General features: G+C 34.6%; 1 protein-coding gene across 7 annotated transcripts in view; it reads left to right on the top strand.

Moving 5' to 3' along the window:
• Positions 1–15,340, top strand: part of LOC118189465 (IQ motif and SEC7 domain-containing protein 1-like) — a 649,009-nt gene that overhangs the window by 560,864 nt on the left and 72,805 nt on the right. The gene's annotated exons all lie outside the window — the stretch shown is intronic.

The following is a 15,340-nucleotide window of genomic DNA, read 5'->3' on the forward strand; positions in this document are numbered from 1 at the left end:
CCACTGTTGAAGAAGGATCTAACGTTAAGGCTTGCAAGGATTTTCCTTCATATGGGAAATACTGTGAGATTTTTACTGTAAATGGGCTTCTCAGTGATCCAAAAAGAAGCATCTTAATGAAAGGTAGTGTGATCGAATTTTTGCATATTCTCGACTTGCAGAAATCGAACGGCTTCAGCTTTTCTATGTACGCGTTTCTGTCACGAGTGGCACTAATTCCTGCCATTATTTTTGACCACTTTGATGACTATTTATATAAAGTCATACAACTGATTTGGCGAAGAATAAATGTTATTCTGCTTGACAACCAAACTTAGCGGAACCTCTTCTTTTGACGTTATGTTTTTGCAACAAATCTAGCGACTACTGACTGAGTCAGTGGTTGAACATTGGTAAAATGTGAGTTATTGTTAAGCATTTCTCGACCGTTTTCTCGTGAAGCGCGGCGAAGCATCTTGCGAAAAAAATTTTCAACTCCAGTATTCGTTTTAAAAATTGTGCTATACTTTCTATTATCACATTTCTGCAAATCAGTATTTCCTGCAATAAAAGTAGTAAAATCAAAATGGAGGAATGGACTCATAATGGAATGGACTCAAGATAATTTACCGATTATTCTATAATGAGATTATGACTTGGCACTTTCTTTTAAATCTTTTGGTTAATATGCTCGTCTTGATATAAAATTAATAATGATATGGAGATATTAATATTATCATTCAAAAATTAATTCAAAATTCAAGTAATGGGGTGAAGAAATCATGGATGTTTAGTTTAGTGTCTTTGTAGTCGAAAAATGAATGGTATACTGTCTTAGCATATTGATTCTCCTCCTATTTCTTAGTTTGTGTAGCTTAAATGTTAAACTTATAAATTTCTTTTATCGGGTTTTATATCCTTTATAGTGTCTCTACAGTGTAGTTTTCAATTTTTGTTATATACCCCTATGAATTGTTTTCGAGTTTTCCTTGTAGTTCTTGTTTCTACTTTTCATTTTATATTTGAGGTTTATATGTTAGACTTAGGTGCAGAAGATACTTGGCGCATTTTACGCCAAGGAATCTCGCCTCCTGCAGTTGAGGCAAGTAGAGTCGAACGGCAAATCTAACCGACTTGACGTGAGTAATAATTATAATGCGAAGCTCAAATTTAAACTGTATTTTGCTTCACTGTAAATATTTGTGTTTGATGTTTTACTTAACGGAATAAAATAATTAAAAAGGAAGCAGTGAGGGTGGTCCGTCGTTAAAAATAATCACCTGTGACTGTTTGTACGATGTAATAAATAACAGTAAAATTAAAATATATCAAATCTGCTATGATATGGCATTAGAAACGCCTTTTGTTGATGAAACCGTACATAAAAATAATAATCAGTATTTTGTCCTTTCATACAAGTAATTAAGCTAGATATATCGAAATTAGAGCAAATAAATAGGTTACTAAAATAAAATAGATATAAAAATATTTAGGAATACGAATGTTGTTTATTGTTTTAAAAATTGTGTTGATGTGACTGGTATATAATATATCTATATGACTGAAAAATAAATCGTAGATCATTGTTCGTAGAATTCCAATACTTATCAGAGTAGAACATTTCTCAGCCCGCGTGATTGATTAACGCTTTTCTAGCGAATGGTATTGTGGATAGGGAAAAAAAAATAAAATAAAAACAATGGAATGCAGACGTTCCCGATGTCAGTATGAGGTGTGATATTCCATTATCTCCATTAATTTTTTAATGTGGATCTGTTATTTTTAATGGGCTAATTTTGCATTTATATTGTAACATTTCATTTTTTATTATTATTTTCCCTTCTCAAATCTGTACGTACAATAGCAGATTTAGCACGTTTAAAGTAGTAGTTTTTCGAAATGTATATGAAAACTTCATTCAGAGATAAGCTATTTGACGTTCTAACGTAAAGTTATTTTCAATGCTTCCATTTATCGTGATTTGTAATGCCCTGTTTAAATGATGTAATCAGACGAAAGCTCATTTAAAAAGTTCTGCTGATTAAGACAATCAGGAAGTGGAGGAATTACGTTCAAGTAAATTTGAACTTTAAAAATAATTTTAATGTTAATAAATCGTATCTCATCTCTAAATTATATATGCAAACCAGAAGCGAAGACGTACTGTGTAAAGGTCAGTTGAGATGACCTACATTGACGTCATTCATTTTTTGAAGATGTTTTGTCTCTTGAATATAAATGTCCATGAATGCGTTGAAAGAATTTTAATTTAAGCTTTTGAAATAGCCATGCAGCTGGTTACGTCAGTAACATGAGAAACTGAGTAAAAAGAACAAAATCAAGCAAATTTTTGATTGAATACCGCAAAATTTATACGTTCTGCTTACCCCAGAAAAGCAACTGTATAAAAAACATTTCAGTATGAACGAAATCAGTGCATTCTTTCTAAGCAATAACCAGTTCGTAAATAATTTTTTTTATTGCCAAACCAGGAAACAAAATCTTTTGATTCTTCAGGTATAACGTCATAATTTAAATTTAATGTCATATAGTAACATTTTCTCAGTATCAATAAAAGAATTAACGTGCCATTAATATATCGTGTCAATTATACTAACCTGAAACAAAAAAGTTGCCATAGCAGCTATTTATTTAAAATGAAGACATTAAGGAAACATTTTCGATCTATAATGACGTCACATGCAATCGCGTTTTTCTTCAACGTCATAATATGACACTATATAATAATAATATGTTTAATGTTTGGAAATGTTATTTTTATTTCATATTTTGTAAAACTTACAAATTTTCCAAATTCTTTATTAAAAATCCAAATTCTTTATTAAAAATTATTTACTTCCAAATTCTTTATTAAAAAACTCTACGATTTGAAAGTGAGCAGTGGCAACACTTTTTAAAATAAAGCATTTTTATTTCCAGCGCGCGAGACTGCTGCCACTCGGAAAAATTAGTGCGAAAATTAGCGTTTTCAAAGTTTTTAATTAATATATCGGCTGATTAAAGTCGTACGAAGATGGAAACATTCGAAATAGCTTCCCACGAATTTTTGGAATCGGGAATAATGTATTTAATGTTTGGCAATGCTATTATTATTTCCTATTTTGTAAAACGTTAACATTTTTTTTTATTAACAAACTCTACGATTTGAAAGCAAACAGTGGCAACACTTCTCGAAATAAAGCAGATTTTTATCTCCAGCGTGCGAGATTGTTGCCACGCGGAAAAATTAGGGCGAAAATTAACGTTTTCAGATTTTTTAATTGATATCTCCGCTAATTAAAATCGTACGAAGAGGAGAATGGTCGAAATGGCTCCCCGCGAATTTTTAGAATCCGGGGTTACCTCCCTCAAAATTCAACTCCCTGCCGTTCCGGAGGAGATAATGCCACAAACAAACAAACACACGCGCACAAATTTTAATAGTATAGTAACAACCTCTGAAAACAGAAACCGGAGCGCGACAATAAGTGGTCATTGGCTTATCCACTCGATTACCGTGGCATAATGTAGTTCAGATGTTTGTAAAGTAGTTTATACAACTGTTATGGTGTTACAAAGTCTACGTCTCTTAGAGAGCATACACTGTAGACTTTGAAAGGTCTATTGAAGAATTATTTTCTAGTCTTGTGAAACAAAACAAAACAGTTTCACAAGGATAGAAGGCTTTCACAAGGCAAAGAAAAAAAAAGTCAGAAGAAGGGTGTATTATTCGAACCCTTTTATTCGAACTCAACAGTTGCCCAGCTTGGGTTTGCATAAGCCAGGCACTTCTGGTTTAACAGGAAAACGAAATGTTGAACAAATTCAAAATGTGAAGATAAGCCTAACGGCTCACAGGATAATTTAACGCCCAGCGAAGCCTCTGGTTTATAGAAAACCGTCGAGATAAAGCTAAATGGCTAGAAGCATTGAACGCCACTAAATCAAGTCGCTAATAATCACGGCACAGTGTAGCCTGGAATAGGCAGACGCGCTCTAAAACTCAACTTCCGAAACTCTTGTTTAAATAGCACTTCTGTCTACCTTAATCTGAATAAACGCTCGCTAACTCATTTATATCCTGGCATGGATAGCGTGGGGTCTTTCAACTTAAACATTAACTATTAGTTAAAAATATAATAGATAAACCTCACAATGTAATAAGAGATAATATATGTTTATAAAACTGTTCTGGTGTAATAAGAAACTGTGAATTCTGGTTTCTGTTTTCAATCTTAATTTTTTCATATATTTTTTTCATAAATCGCTTGGCTTCCATGGAAGGGGGGATATTAAAAAATTTGGGGGGGGGGGACTTTCGCACCTCTGGTGCCTTTGCTGAAAGTCTACCTGCATATGAGAAAGCCAGAAATAAACCCTCTATTCCGTAATAATGTTTGCAAAACAAGGTTGTTCTTCACAATATTTTCTTTTCAGAAACCAAGTAGCTAATAACAGGAGTAGGGACGAAAAATATCTGCACACGTCACTTTTCTGTTTACTTTACGAAAAGAGAGTGTACGCTATTCTGCTTGCCTTCTCTGTTCCATCGCTGTAAACAATTAAGAACAAAAAAAAAAAAAAAAAAAAAAAAAAGGTTCTTCCTTTTGGGACGCATGATGATCGCTTTCCTCTTATTCGGCGCCTGATTGGCGGTTGCGCGGGTGGCGAAAACGAGCAACCACGACCTCAGTGATTTAACGTCTAAGATTGAGACTTTTTGCTTGTTAAGCGAGTCTGCTAAGTTGCTGCATTCAAAGAGCAGTTATGTCTGTCTACCAATTCACTGTTTCGCTTACCGTAGAGCAAACGATTTAGATTAGATTAGATTAGATCATGCCAAACTGTGTTTGGGGCAAAAATCCAGTTTCATAGAAGGCAAGATCATATCTGACAACAATCTAAAACCCCATGCGTTCTTTGACTTTTGGACTTCTTGCTCATTTCCCTTGTGCTTATAAGAGAAAAATAGAATTATGGGAAATTTATAAAAGATAATTTTGGAGCCTTCTAAAATATAATATACAGCCGGGCCAATGTTCAGTCAGGTTAGTTGTTTTCTGATGCTTTTAAAAAGCGTTTGTTGTTGTGCCCATGTTACATGGAAGAATGCCTGTCAGAGTCTACTCCAAAGAGAGGTTGGACTTCTAGAGCACCCCGGGGGGTGTCATTCAGGGTCTCCCACCCATCTCTCCTTCCACAAAACCACACGGAAGGACATTCGGCTTGCCGCATATTTAGAATGCTCCTACGTCGCACGGACACTTCATGTTTACAAACATCTATGTCTTCTCCGGGATTCGAACTCTAGCCTTTTGTTACCGCAGTAGACTTTCCTAACCACTATACCGTCTGGGCGACTTAAGCGGCATTTCTTTTGATGAATATAACTAGAGCGATAGATGTAGCCGAGAGATGTGAGAAAGGTCGGTTGAGACAAAGAATGCTAGCCCTGTCTGTCAAGGGAGTTATGCTGTTGTGGAGAACTTTTTAAAAGAAATTCTATTCACGTTACAAAGCCAAGAAACTTCAAATACAGGTTCCATCTCCCGCAGATTAGTAGCTCGTGGTGAACGGAACCAGACATGAAGTATAGTTCGACCGTCTCAAGCGCAACCCTGGTTGGCATTCTGCCAAAACACATAGACTTGTCCAAAAGGGTCGGTATTACTTTGCTACGACGTGAAAGGTCCTCTCTTCTTCGGAAAGAGTTATGCTGGAGGGAAAGAAAGACCCTATCCTTCCACTCTATTATGAGAATAAATCGGTCCGAATGGCGCATGCGTGTTTGCGCTCATGGTCGCGGATGAGGCGGTCGAACTATACCAATAGGTCAGTAATCTCGGCTGCTGGAGGATGAGTACTATTTGTGTTATGTATTATTTTTTTCGTATGCAATTTTAAATTAATTAATGCTTGGGCGATATCTATAATCAGATGTTCTAATTTTATTATCCTTATCTGTTATGATCAGTAGTTAATACCAAAATCTGCACCGACTTCTGCGGACCTGTCGCTGCCTTGGAATCGAGGTTAAACTGCCCCGCAATGCAATTTCGACAGTTGTTTATTTCAAAAGCTGCGGAGACAAAATACAGAATAATACACTTATAAAAGCAAAAAGAAGTAAAAAATAAGCTATGCAAGCAGATTAGTATTTGTATGCGACCAAAAGCGTACGAGAACTGTCTACTTAAGTAAAAGTAGTTGCATCCTGGCTTTCTTTGGGAAACTGGCTAGGTTCAACGGAGTGTTATATAATAACAAAAAGAAATTTGAATTTTTTTAGAGCGTAAGCGGAGCGTTTTTTGGAGTGTGTACTTCCAATGAAACGTTTAGAAGCTATTCTATCATCTCTTTTTATCCATACTGTAAATAAAAGTTATGAAGAAAGATGTGAACAGGCTACTGTCAGTTTCAAAAATTATTATTTTTTTATTTTAAAATGACAGCTTGTTAAAATACTCATAAATGCATGTTTCTGAAGTTTTATTTTATGCGAATAAATTTTCAGTCGTCAATTTTTTTCTCTCATGTTACTGATATATATCTACTAATGTTATTAATTATACAAATGTGTATTTGTTTTTCATGAAAGAGCAGTTTTCCCCATCTTGATTAGAAGTGTTATTTAGGTCGATATTTTGGTTTTGTTTTGTCTTATTAACAGATATTTTTGTCTGAAGGTCAAAGCAAATATCCTTGGACTGCTTCCCTGACTTTGCTGAGAAATATTAAGGGTGTGTGATTTTTGTTATCAAATAAATTAGTTTTTTACATAATATCTCTTTTTCGACTAGAATGAATTAATACATAAGGAAACATTTGAGGGGGGGATGAGGTATAGAAGGAAAATTATTGTAAAAGAATTGAATTTCTGCTTATTGTTCATTTCGCATTTCTGAGTGCTTGATGTCGAGAATGATATACTTAATGTTATTATTCTTTGTGCGCATAATTATGGAAATGAAACCAGAAAAACATGTTTTGCAGTGTGGAAGATTTATATTGCCATTTTATAGCTTTATTTATTGAGCGTTTCATAGGTTTTGTTTATTTATTGAGTAAGGTAATAGGATGAAAGTGCTTGTTTCATTTTTTTGAAAAATTATCGATTTTCCTTCTTAATTTTGCCAAATATCCGTCTGTGGAACAGTCTGGAAGTGTGTAATATTGAAAAATTCTTTTTCTTGGAGTCCGACACGGGACACCCTGCACGGAACCTGGGTATGCCGACACTGAACCATTACAGTACGTAGGACTAGACTTGGTGGAATGGTGTTAAACACCACTGTGCATAGGCACAATGCCTTAAGCCTTGTAGAACATGTTGAAAATTCCGAAATACATTCTGACAAATAACTGGATCGAAATTTCTAAACCCTGTAAAACAACTGATGAATATTTGTTCAGAAGTACAGCATCATTCAGACAAATGTTTGGAAAAGTTACAGGAATCCTGAGAAAGTCTTGATGCACATGAAAAGCAGGCTGTAAGACTGGTATACAAAAGAAAAATAACTTGCGAATGAAGATGGTGTCACAGCGATAATCGAAGGTTTAAAACAAGAACTAAGTATGCGTTAAATGTATTTAAGCTATAAATGAAGTGCTGATATGTTCATTTGCAGCATAAAACAAATCTTCGAAAATAGAAAAGACTTATCTAATAATTAAATAGAAAAGACTAAAAAAAGTTTATCTACGGAATTTTCCGTTGCTTGGATTTCGGGAATTTTGTCAGTAGTTTCCCTAAGAATACACAGATATACCATTTGCTTACTTCCATGAATAAGCAAAAGACATCTTTAAGGACGTTAAACATTTCCTCAAAGTTTGGTACTTCGGATTGATTTGGATTACTATGAGTGCTCGGTGCTTGTAGAACGATATTTATTTATGTTTTTCGCGTTGTCAGCATACGAGATGCCAGTGGTCACAGTTGTCATGTTGTCAATAAGATTTGGGCTTCCTTTCCTTATAATGTTTTTAGCCAGGGAAACATACCTTGCTACCTTGTATCTTAGGAAATGTAACTACGTAGCGTATTCGGACTAAGTACCGTTTCATTCTAGCACCGTCGCAGCGCTGTGGTAGGCGTCCCGCGCATGCGCACTAGTCTTTCTTGTTCACTGACTTCCAGTTGTCGCCATTTTGGTTGCTCTATGTTGTGTTTTCAGTTTGCTGTGCACATTCAAAATGCTTAAGACAATTAGTTCTCCCGCTGAGTGTGAGATTCGTGCCGTGATTAAATTTTTGAACGCGAGGAATGTTAAACCGGCCGAAATTTATCGTCTAGTGACAGAAGTTTACGGTGAATACGCGATAAGTGATGGAATGGTGAGAAAGTGGGTAAGAATGTTTAATGCATGTCGAACAAATGTCCACGCCGAGGCTCGGAGTGGTCGGCCTTCTGTTGTCACCGATGATTTGGTAAGGAAAGTTGATGAAGCAATTCATGAGAACAGACGCTTCACAATGACAACTCTTTCAGAGGCATTTCCAGAAATTTCACGTACTGTTTTGTTCGAAATTGTGTCTGACCTCTTGAATTATCGCAAACTGTGTTCCCGATGGGTTCCAAAAATGCTCACTGATGTTCACAAAACAAGCGACTTGGCGGGAAGTTTCTTTGACGTAAGTATACAAAAACTGGTCACCCGCTATGACAAGTGTTTGATCTTTGGCGGAAACTATGTTGAAATATAGGTTAAGACATGTATTTTCATGTAAAAATAAAATTGGATTCGAAAAAATTGTTTTACTTCTTAGTTCATAGTAGAGCACGTAGGAGAAATTTCTTACACGTTTTATCATTCTGCTTGTCTAAGAGACGGCTTCTCATTTGCTGTTAGACCTTTAGCAGCCCAATGAATAAGCCAACTGAACAGCAGTCGGATTTGATTCTTTGCAAGACGATATGGGTTTTCGTTCCTTGGTTTTTCCATGTAAGGTGAATACAACGATGAAAGAGTAACAATATAACTCAAAATATAATGTAAATTGGCAAAACAAAGTCTCCTGCGTGTGCAAGATATGGATGCTGTAAGATGTCTGAAGTTGCTTAATGGTATAAAATGGACTAATACTTTACAGCATTCAGTCTTTTTTGCTTATCTCGAATTCTTACTCGCCAGCGAATAATCATGGAACATAATGAAATCCATTTGAATTGTATTTTGCTGTTGTTTGATTGTTCTACCGAAGAAAGAAATGCTGTCTATTAATACGCCGAGTTTAGCGAGTTATCGCCAAATATGTAACCAAACTGAAAAGAAAACCGGTTGTGCGCATGGTTAATTCCAGGCCTTTAATTTGGTTAAGTCCAGGCCAGTTGCTAGGTGTCCGGTTACTTTCCTTAAGTACAGGAAGAATTTTCGGCTAATGGTCCACGGTTTTTCTTTTCGGCTCAGTTTCCTTCTGTTAAAAATGGACATCATAGGGTTAGATAGAGGATATCGTTGGGTATAAGATTTGAGCACCAGTTCTTGTCGTCGTGTCCATATTACATGGAAGAATAGTTGCCAGAGTCTGCTCCAAAGAGAGGTTGGACTTCTATTCACCAGCGCCAGTTTCCATTTTTGAGCACCAATAGTGAGAGCAGCTGCGTTGATTAGTATGTTTTCTTGTAAACAGCATCTTATTTATTAAAGAAATGTGTTGTGGTGTGCAGTTAGTTATGTTTTTATATTGTAAAAAGGTTTTTCAAAATCACTCCAAAAAATCGCGTTAAATTATATGAAATTGGTATGTAAAAATGAAGATTGGCTCTAGATTTGAGATCTCGATTTTTAAAATCATATCAATATATGTAATCAAAATATATGTTTTTTAATTATATTTGAATGTGTAAATTATTTGTTTGTGGAGGGAAGAGAGAGCGAGATGAACATTTTTAACGTGCTAGTAATTGAAGAAAACAAAATGACATAAATTGCGTCTTAATTAAATTTTACTAGTCGCCATTCTCTGGCGTTCATTTTTCGTGCTTTTTTTGGATTAAAATAATTATACTTAGTTATGTTATATTAACGTTATATCCATTTAAATATAATTATGCTAATTTTTGGGGAAAGAATGGAAGGTTAGTGCATTTTCAAAGCTAGCCCAGACATTAAGCATTTAAGTGGAAACTTCATTTATGAATGTAAATTTTGCGGATATTATTTTGACTCTCCATGTTTTTAAAAGCTAGTTTCAGACGGGCGTTTCAAATTTGCAAGATCAAAAAATAAATAACGAAAAGGGGGTGATCTGAAGGTTTTCAGATTTTATATTACGCACAAAGGGTCATTTTTTTAACGTCTTATGTGTTCCCTTTGTTTATTAAATATCATGTTCTTCGCACTTAAACCATAAAATTCAATTCAACAGCAATATCACAAAATAATTTTAAAATGAGCATATCTTAAGAATTTCCGATAATCAGTTTCGCGGCGCTGTAGATAATTTCGCCCCCCACACCCACACACACAGTGCTGCCATTGCTCGCTTTGAAATCGTTGAGTTTGTTAATAAAAAAGTCATTAAAGTTTTACAAAATATGAAATAGATAATAAAAGAAATTCCACATTTGGGCTTCGTGATGCCCATATTCGAGTGTAGGACTACGTTATTCAAAATTTCATTTCACAGTGCGAGAAATATAGATACATTCATGCAGATTCTTCATTATATAATTTCTTTAAATATAACGCAGGGCTGCAAGATTTGGTGGCAACTTTTGAAAAGTGAAAGGCCGTTTATAGTGAACCAATGAAAATGCCAAAACGAAACTAATAACCCTTCTGGGCAAATTGCCGCTTTGGGCTAAATAAAAAGGAAATTGGATCCTTCCTCCCCGAAACCGGGTGAGATCAAAATCGTATTAAAAAAATTCTGGGGGGGGGAGGGAATGGGTGCATGTTATCCCTGTTTAACGCTTTTAATTGCTGTGATGTGTTAAGCGATAATGATTACGTCACGAGTTAACGTCTTGTAATTCAATACTAAGCAAATAATACCCGACCTCTTTGATGACCTCAAATGTGAAGATACTAATAACAAGTGTATTTCTTTGAAAAATGTGAGCTTGCGAGAGTTACGTGACTGGTGATTGATTGTAGTTGGTAGAGCAATCTAAAGGAAATGAAAGTTCAATTTCCTCGTCTTGTTTGCTGTGGGCGTCTTTGGGAAGGAATATATATATATCTGTACCTGTTTACCTGATTGGTAATTTCTTTTCTGTTTCGATTACGGCCTTGGATGACAAGATATTCTTAGTACCGGCTCGGTAGTTGTTTTATTTGATTGCTCTGTCCATTCCAGTTTTGATAAGGAACAGGTCTTATCGAGACGAGCTAGAAACATCTACGCTGATGATTTTTTACAGATTCAGAAAATGCATTTCTTTTTTGGTTTTCTACTTTTGGTGCGGTTTAGAATTACGTATAATCAAGAAGTCAATAAACATTTAAAAAAAAAAAAAAAATCTGATGTGTGCACCACATGACTTCCTTGTACGGAATATTAAACTATACCCATTTTTTCTTGCATTTCATTTAAACTTATTCGATTGGGTTAAATCTACTTCATCGATAGCGCATAAACCACAATAGAATAAATGCACTCTTTATCCCTATATTTGTTTACTATAGCGACACTCTGGCCCTAGGTTCACTAACAGCGTTATATTTCGTTCATTTTTTTAACTCAGAATGCACAAAATTTGTATCATTTAAAGAATTATCTAATCGTTGTCACATGTTCTGTTCAAATACTATAATAAATCTAAAACGATGTAAAAAAAAAAGAAAAAGAAAAAGAAAGAAATTAAGCAAAGAACAACAAAAAAGAAACAGTTTTTCACAGACGATTCAGTATTTCTCATTCAATTAATTCAGTTCTCACTTCGCGACAAAGCAAAAATACATTAAAACTCAAGATGTCTGTATTGAAAATTATGAAGTAAATCTTAAGCACTTATTTCCTCGAATAAATTGCAGAATAGATTAAGCATGATTTAATTCGCAATAATAAAAGAAGGCGTTATTGGGAAGCTTAAACGTTCTCTAGATTGGCAACAAATCTACTATTCTGCTGTTTCAAATTTAAACAAGCAATAGCCGCCATGGAAAAAATTATTAGGCTTAGCGGCACTTAAACAACTTTTAAATTGTTGATAATTCTAAAAATATTGCATACAGATTTACTAAAGGCATAAAAAACCTTAACCGGAAGATAAGAACAACATAATTCAATCATTTTTAAAGCAAAAAATGCACAATTTACAAACATATAAGAATAAAGAAACTGAGATCAGTGAGCCGAGTAACAAAGTGGATATATATATATATATACATATATTTGTATACTTTTGGTGCGGCCGATTGCAACCAAAATACCAGGTGCAATATCTACATGTTGTAGCAGTCCTATATACAAAATGTCAACATTCTGAGGCTACTCGTTTTTTGAGTTATGTGAGGTACGTTCGTACAGACGCTACGAAAAATTCTCTTCAGAATTAATTTTAAAGCAGTTTTATAATTTTTTTTTGGAAAAAAAGAGTCTTTTATTCTGTCTTTACGTACAGATATCATGCAAAAACATCGTTAAATTGCATTCGATAGGGGTCAAAATGGATATTTGCGTTGAAATATGCTGCCTGAAACTTTTCGCGATTACAATACTTCCTTTTTACTTCGTACAAGGAAGTAAAAATTAATGCTGCAGAGGGAAGCTGAAATCCTGCGACTTCAGTCTTAGTGCTGTGTGAAATCTCGGATATACCAAAGATCGTCCAGCTTAACTGCCATTTTAAAAGAAGTTCTTCGACAGCAGTTTAAAATATATATATATATATATATATATTGTCTTTTATATTGTCTTTTACATATTTTTATATTATCGGCTGGTGAGCATAATTGCAGATGAAAATTTTATTTGATATAATTTCTTTTCAGAGAATTTTTAGTCCAAAACGGCTATTAGTCGCGAAACATTGTTTTACATTGTTTCCCTTTTCACAGGAGTCTGTTGCCATTCGGTAAAATATAAATCTTTCAAATTGAATCTGTTTGCTTATTGATTAATAAACTAAGCTATTTAAAAGCAGTAGATGCAGTTCTTAAGAATATTATTTATTATTTTTTTAATTTGATTCATTTAAATAAAAATGCTTTTAATTCAAATTATATCTGATTAAAAACATATGATATTTTTATATAATTATGTTAAATATTTTTCACTTTTGATGTATACAGAAGATATATATGGTTGGTTCCCTGTTGGTCTGCGTCCCGTAAATGCGGGATATCTCCTGTTACTAACTACTCCATAAAAGAGTCAAGATCAGCTCATGCTTGGCCATCTTTCCTCATTATCGCTAGGAGCTCATCATCGGTCGAGCGGTAAAATCGCCGAACTCTGGTAGTTCCGACTTGGGTTCGATTCCAGGAGAATGGGCCAGCTGCATGGGCGTTTTCGAATTTTCCGCATGTGTAACGTGTATACGAGCCAATTTCCCTTAGAAAGTCCTCTACGAAGTACCCCTTCCCTTAGGCAGATAGCCACAGTGTGCTTTGCCGTAATCAAAACTTCATTATCCGTTGGAATGAACTCCCATCTTTGGATACGCAGTGATGGTATTTTGGTGCCCAAATTTGTAAAAAGAATGGGATTTTTGCATAAATTTTGTAGCTTCAGCGACCGTCTTTTGGGCTTTAACCTCTTCCAAATTTAGTCTGTCTATCTTTCTTTGGATACATTATCGAATTAATTGTTGCCTAAGAATCATTTAAGTGCCTGAAGTGAGTTTTTATTGGTTGAAACGAGCGGATCTAAACAATGCAGAGAAAGGTATATTTAAGCAATAAAGAACCTTACATTTACAAGCTTGTCGAGTATTACACTAGGAAATAAACCACAGAAACTTCGAAAATTTAAAACTTCTTTTAAATCAAACGTATCCTATTTCTTTATTTGATACTTTTGGCAGTTTTCTTTAACTCATCGAACAAAATGCAACTTTGGTTGACTTAATTAAATAAATAAATAAGAAGATAAAGTGTTTTGGTGAAAGAAAATAGTAAAGTCACTTCGTCCAGCGTTGTTTAATAACGTAACCTTTTTTTAAAAAAAACTACATTTTTACTATGCTGTAGGAAACTTGTTGCCATAAATGCGAATCTGGATATGTTTTGGATGCTTCGGTAGACGCAAACAATTCTTCTCGGAATGTTTCGCATGGTTGCAGTTTGCCACTTTCGGCTCAGGGATAAGCAGTATTATGAAAATTCTATTCGGTCCTGACCCTTAAGTGTACTAGAGTATGACTTTTGCCCCATTAAACTACTCGCTGTACGCGCAGGAACGGGAGTAAATTTATATTCTCGAGCTGAATTTTTACTTGTTAGCATTTAGGCAACATTTTTGCTGTAAAATCTTGACTGATTATGTAAAATAAAATCATCCTGTGTGTTTGTTATCTGCTTTTAATTTCCATGATAATGTAAGGATGCGGGAGAAAAGGGGTTCCGCATTAGTAGCAGCGATATTTTATAGACAAAAATTTCTTTAATCCAATTGGAAAAGAGCTGTCGGATTGCAGAATACTTACATAAAGTGCAAAACATATAAATTTTGAAACATGCAATCCGGAAAGTTATTATAATCAATTATAAGCAAACAACAGAGAGGGGAGATACACCAATTAAAATAAGGAACTGCGGGACTATTTCTAATTTAACTTATAATTCTGCGATACCGATTTTTTTATTTTGCATTTATAATTAATCTGCATAATAACCAGGTTTATTTAACTCTATAACACTTTTTTACTTTGGATTTTATGTCATCTGTAAGACACCGTTTCTGAAACTTTTTTTGTAGGCCGTTTTTGAAACACGTCTAAAAAAAAGCATTCCATAAAAATCTTTTTTTATTTTTTGTTTTTTGAGTCTCGGTTACACGTTATGTATGAGGAAATCGTTTGTCATTATTAAATTAATAAAACACAAGCAGAAAACTGTAAGAAAATTGTGAAATTGGGGGGGGGGGGAAGAATGTCATTCAGGGAATGAAGAAACCGCTTTGAATGCTCAATTTCGGAGATTACATATTATAACAGTGTTGGCAACAAGCATTTTATTTGAAGCTAAACTTGGGGGGGATATCACTAATGTGTGATTAAGTGCACCTAGCTGACAAACTCGAAACCCTTTTTAATCCGGTCTGCTTCAGACTGCAACACTTTTTTATTTATTTATTTATTTTCAAGTGTGGAAATTCGCTCAATTAATATAATTCTTATTATTCTTGAGGCGCGAGAGGGCGAAGAGCTTGTTTTGTAATCGGGGGAAATTTTCAAAATTTTATATAG

Source organism: Stegodyphus dumicola, chromosome 1 (genome assembly GCF_044657685.1).
Source record: "Stegodyphus dumicola isolate Sdum_Otavi_A_Nest chromosome 1, ASM4465768v1".
Classification (NCBI taxonomy): Eukaryota; Metazoa; Arthropoda; class Arachnida; order Araneae; family Eresidae; genus Stegodyphus; species Stegodyphus dumicola.